We start from the raw sequence: 6,000 nt of genomic DNA, 5'->3' as shown, positions 1-6,000 counted from the left end.
CAACAGGTTTTGAGGTACTGTGAAGATGTATTACAACTTTAATACAGTCTTTTCTCCAGAATTTCGTGCACCAGTACCACTGAATGCAATGACAGATTTTAGAAAGTGATGCCATTCTGGATGTGGATCTTCATTTTTGTTGTTTCAGCCTGATCCCCTTACTGTCCAGATCTGGGACCTTCTGGAAGCCTCCACGGCTTTTTCCTGGGTTCCATTCACAGGCTTCCTTCACATAGCAACCAGAACATAAGGGCAAGGTGTACAACTAGACCTTGTCTAAGTAGGAAGCCAGGACCTGCAAGGGGCACGCATCTACGTGTAACCCCTGGGAGGCGCAACGAGTGCTTGAGCCTTTGGAGGGACAACAGCAACTTGGCTCTTGGTGCACATCTGGTTGGTTAGCTCCAGTACCAGTGCTTCCAAAATGCTGCCTGGAGTACTCCTGAGGGGTCAGTCCAGCAGCAAAGGACATGATCTTCTTCAAATGCTTTCTGCCTTCTGCCTTTCTGCCTAAGGTTTCTATTCTGATCCTCAAAAAACCTGTTACTCTGAAGCCTGGTGTGATAGCAATAGGAGATAAAAAACTCGAGTTTCTGATGGGGTTTTAAGAGTTTTAGCCATGGCCTTTCTCATCTCCTCAGTCCTTGTTTTGTGATGTGGTTCATCTTTCTTATGTAAAACAACCCGAGCACTTAGAATGCATTTCTAATGTCCTGTTGTGTTCAATCTAGCTCAAATGACATGCAGCAAAGTGCAGCAGCCTTTCAGTTAGAAATGACATGGCTTCTGCTGACATTTCCCAGCTGAAGAATCATTTTGTGAATCATACACACTCTTTCTTTCCAGCTCTTCTGAACCCTGTGAAAAGCAGAATCAGAACTGAACAGGTGGAGTTCGGGTGAGTGTGAAAGCCTTGAGGGAGCTGCAGCAGGGAAAAATTAGGGTCAGCACCCTCAAGGAGGTCAGGGAGCGAGGGCCAGAGCTCTGAAGAAGAAACCTATTCATCGGTACCCCGAGGAGAAGCGCCTCTCGTAATGGAGAGGGTGTCGGCCCCAGCAGCAGTTCTGGGAGCGGCTGTGGGGTACCATCCCCTCGCGGCTCCCCGCGGTCAGGACGCGCAGGGACGGAGGGGCAGGGGCCTGGGAAATCCACTTCCCGACGGCTGCCGAGGGGGACGCGCTTCCAGCTGGCAGCGGCACGTCCCCACCTGCCTTCCTGAGCATCGCCGCTGCCTCCGGCCCTCCGCCGGCGGCCGCGGGCGGTGTGTGCGAGGGGAGGGCGGCGGAGAACCGGCTCTCCCTGCCGGCCCCGAGCTCTCCTCCCGAGCGCGGTCGGGAACGCCGCCGAGCCTCCCCGCTCCGCCCGGGCTCTCCCGGCGGCACGGACCGCGGGCGCCGGCTGATGCGCGGCGGGAGGCGGATGGCAGCGGCCGGAGCCTGCCCGGCCCAGGGGCGCTGGGGCCGCGGCCCCCGCCCCGGCGAGGAGGGGTGAGCGCCCGACGGGCACGGCTCCGCCCCGCCCGGGGGACAGCGGCTGCCGCGGGCACCGGGGCGAGTGGCCGCCCGCAGCCGCCCCGCACGGTCCCGCCGCTTCTGGCATCGCCGCCCGGGGCTGCGGATCCTCGCTCCGCCAGCGGCCCCGGGCCGGCCCTGCCCTGCCCTGCCCTGCCCGCGGCGGGCTCCCAACTTTTCCTCGGCGTGGCACGAAATGTGCCGGGGCGCCGCCGAGCCGCTTTGACGTCTTGATCCTCTCCGAGAACTTAACAGGATCGCAAAGCCCTTCGAGCGGCTTTTCCCGGAGAGCCGGGCTTAGGCGCTCGGGCTGCGGCCGTAATCCGCCCGCGCCGCGCGGAGGGGCGGCTCGGCGGGCCCTGCCCTGCCCCGGCGGGCCCTGCCCTGCCCCGCCGCCCCCGCCGGGCCGGGCGCGCTGCGCTGCCGGGGCTCCCGGAGCGCGTCCGGGCCGGCCGAGGGCAGCGCTGCCCGCACCGCGCTCGGGGAGAACGCCCCGGGGCCCCGCGTCCAGGCGGACGGACGGACGGACGGACGGACGGAGCGCCAGAGTTCGGATGCTGCGGGGAAAAGCGTGGGCAGGTGAGTCTGAAGCAGGAGGCAGTAAGCCTCCCTTTCTGTCATGCCCATGAGAGTGGCATCGTGTCCTGCATCAGACTTCAGTTCTAAGCCTTAGTTCAGAAGCTTGAAATGGAAACGTAAGCTGTATTTATTTAATTTTGAAGAAAAGTGTTAATTTGATTAATTGATGCAGAGATCTGTACTTAACAATTAAACTGGATTCAGGGCACAAATCTGAACAGAAGTGGGGCTGAGGGGACTTATCCACTCCTGTTGACTGAGGCTTAATTTTACCAGCTTATTCCATGTGTCTCTTAACTTCTCCACTGTCTGGTGCCTGTGGTGTAAGCAATGAGGCTGTCAAACCCTATATAAAGAAAATGCTAGCAAATACTGCAAGCAGTGAAAGGGAATAATTTTCCAGTGATTCCTGGTAGTTCCAATAAACTGACCTTGTTTCTAGCAATATGACATCTTTTATAAAACTCCTGTAGTGTAATCCAGACCATAGTCTTCCTAAGAATGTGCAAGATATAATAATAACTATAATCAGTGTCTTTCTCTAATGCAAGGTCCCCTCATTTGCCAAGAGGAAAAAGTCAGAAGAAGACAAGGAAAAATGGCCTGAATATTTAGATCTCTGAAGAAATAATGTTAAATGTAAATATTGGTACCTCTTGAACTACCTGTTTTAGCTGTATTTTGTTTTCCAGATTCGTAGTTGTTGCATTCAAAGCACATTTAAAATCTGTAATTTTCATTGTTACAACTGAGCAAAGTGTAGTTTCAGATGTTATAGCTTTCGAAATAGCATAACTGTATGTCTTCAGTCAGCACAGTGTTTTTTTTCCTCTGGTATTTCTCATGTTGTTTTCATTGAGCATGCATGCTAAAGCCATCTGATTAGAAAAATACATGTTGCAGATGATAATGGGACTGTCAGGATGTCGAATCAGCAAGGGTGATCATGGTAAACAAGTAGTGCATGACTTGAGGGAAGAACACATCAGCTTTAAAAAATTATATGTCATCCTTCCATATCAGCATCTCTCAGCTTTGCCTTCTATATATCCCAGTCTTTGTCATCCAATTTGCACCCAGCTCAGTCATTTCGGTTCAGCACGTTGTCCTGCAGCCTTCTCTAATGTTGCCATCTCCTTTCATTAGCATCTCTTAAATCCTCTTCGGTAGGATGCCTCGTTACTGCTTGTGAAACGTGACACGATTAACCTCTCGTGCTTCCCTTCCCCAGCCAAATGGGATGGCTCCGATCGTTCACATAAAGTGGGCAGGGAGTGAATTTAAATGGGTAACATTCACACGTATGCACGTGCACACATGCAAACATACATATTTATTTTATAGGCACGAATTCAGGAGTGTAAACCTGCTGTGTTCATGCTGGATTCATGCCCCTGCTATGTTCACTTTTAAGAGTTACCTTGGTACATGAATGCACTGACAGCAGACGTTGGCAGAACCGGTGAATTTTAAACAGTGGGCTACAGAAGCCTTGCACAGAGCTTACTTGCTGTACAGAAACGTGGATACCTGCACCATACTGGCAACAGAAACAACACGATGTGACTTGATTGTCCAGGCAGCTGTAGTTTTTAACTTACTATGTTTTAATTTACAATGTTAAATTCAACATCCACAGCTAGTTTCTCCTGAAAAGCGTCCAATCTAAAAAATAATTCATCTGCAGAAGATGGTCTGCAGAAAACTTTAGTAAATCTTAGAAAATTGAACTGCATTGCTAAGAGTTCATAGTTACAGAAGGAAAACTCAGTCCAAATAATTAAATTTATTTAAATGATTATTTTAGTACTACAAGGTGCCAGAGACTCCGCCATCAAATAGATCAAAGGTAATCATGCGCATTTCATTCTAAGACTATAAATTATACATACATGAATAGTGAAGTGCTTTGTGAGGTGCATGCACATCTAAAGTACTTGTGAAAGGTAGAGAATTTGACACCTTTGGTACTGAGGCTACTAGGCTGTGCATATAAATTATGTGCATTCTCAGGAGATGTCAGTGCTTGTAGACTGTAGAAAATGCAATATGATGTAGCAGAGAGTAATAAATTTTGAAAAGTGTGCTTTTAAAAGAGGTCCTAGAATTTAAGAATTATTGATTTAAACTGTAATGAATTCGTGAGGGTAAGGTGTACTGCTGGTTGCTTTTTCAAATCCCTGGGCTTGATACAATAGCCTTCATACAAAGCTGATTTCCGTGAGAGTGTGCCAGAGTCCAGTCTGCAGGTGAATTTACAAACCTCCAAATCATTGAAGCAAAGGTTGTGCCTTCTCTTCAAATCAAATCTAAGAAGGTACTTAAAAGTTCCAGTGTCCAGTCTTTGAGGTCCATTTGTTGCCAGTACTGAATCATTGGAGCTGCAGCCTGTCGCACATAGCATACACAAGATACATAATGCCCAGCTGAGCTACAACTATTAGCAAGTGATATAACAAGGATCATGTAGGTGGAGGTCAAATCCCAGAATAAATCCCAAAGACTTATCAGGGTTGAACCTGAAAGGCTGTGTGAGGATTTGGAATGTGTCTTAACTAAAATGATGTAAGTGATCCTATGCAGCTTATCACTGCTTCCATAGCAATAAATAAAATGCTGAAAGCTTCAAGAACAACAGTATTTAACAACTACACAAACACATAGGATCCATTACAAAATTGCATGTAAAGTCATCTTTTACTTTGTGATGGTGATACATATTTCACCTTGAAAAGCTGTTTTTTGAATTCTGCTATATTTTCTTTCTGTAGTCCTTTTACTCTAAGTAAATAAGCTTTAAGAATACTAAGTGGTGGTATAAATAGCTTGATCTGTCATTATCACCTGATTAACAACTATATTTGCTTCATATCAGATGTATTAATTCTTGGTTGGTTAACAATTTTGAATTAAGTTGGGGTGGGTTGACATATTCTGCCCCAAAAGGGAACTGCTAGAGTAGCCCAAACATGAACTCTCAATGCTCTTGACAGAGAGACTACAGTAATTCAAAGTTCCTTCACAGATGTTTGACAGGCTGTAGAGCTCACTTTGATGGCTTAGCTGATAGCTATCAACTTCCTAAATTTGTTATAATTTGTGTTATTAAAGTGTGTGCCTGTGTGTTGGGTTTTTTTTCCTGCAAAAAAAAGGTGCAAAATTGTCTGAAACCCAAGCCACAAAGCTGCTCAGAGGTCTTGACTCTGTCCAGATTGCAGTGGGTGCTGAAAACAGATGCTCCTGCTGCCATACATGTTCTCAGAGCACTGAAAACCCATGAGAAAGTTATGTGTATCCCATAATCTTCTGGTAGCAGGCTCTGGAAAAAGGAGGAAAACTGGTTTTGGCTTGCTTAATTTGAAGCACACTTGAAAGGTTTCTCATTTTTGAGGTGCAGCTGCTCAGCACAACGCAGTTTGCTGCAAGCAGGTGAATTGACTTGCGAAAGAGGGGACTTATGGCTGTGAGTTGGGTACCGCTCCTTCTGGGCTGGAGTTGGAAGCCCAGTAATTCTCGGTATCCCAATTTAGCTTCAGTCATTTTTCATATGTAGTGTCCTTTTTAGTGCCTTATTCCTGCTTACCTGCATTTCTGCATGCCTACTTTAGGAAATCTACTCGATGGCAAAGCTCCTAAAATTTAGATACTACAGCCTTCGTAGCTCTAGTTCTAGGTCTTTAATGATGTAGTTCTAAAGAGATAATAGAACCTGATTTTCAAAGCTAGGAAATACTTATGTGAATCCGAAATTTTCATATGTTACTTGAACTCATATTTGTTGTCAAACAACTGGCTGTCTTGTTAAAAATACTTATTTTGTACCAGACAGTGCATTTAAAATAGTTGGACACAAAACCTCAGTTGCTATTGAATCCAAAAGGAAGAGGATAAAAGAGCATGAACATTTGCA

At 47.0% G+C, this 6,000-nt stretch overlaps 1 protein-coding gene across 2 annotated transcripts in view; it reads left to right on the top strand.

Annotated features, from left to right (window-relative positions):
* The first annotated feature begins 1,937 nt into the window (after positions 1 to 1,937).
* Positions 1,938 to 6,000, top strand: part of CNGA3 (cyclic nucleotide gated channel subunit alpha 3) — a 30,656-nt gene continuing 26,593 nt past the window's right edge. For both annotated transcript variants that reach the window (XM_048325105.1, XM_048325095.1), the window contains exon 1: positions 1,938 to 2,090. The gene's annotated coding sequence lies outside the window, so the exon portion shown is untranslated. The remainder of the gene's footprint in view (positions 2,091 to 6,000) is intronic.

This window comes from Corvus hawaiiensis, chromosome 2 (assembly GCF_020740725.1).
Source record: "Corvus hawaiiensis isolate bCorHaw1 chromosome 2, bCorHaw1.pri.cur, whole genome shotgun sequence".
Lineage (NCBI taxonomy): Eukaryota > Metazoa > Chordata > Aves > Passeriformes > Corvidae > Corvus > Corvus hawaiiensis.
Note: the sequence above shows the minus strand (reverse complement) of the source record. Positions and strands in the feature narration are given on the sequence as shown.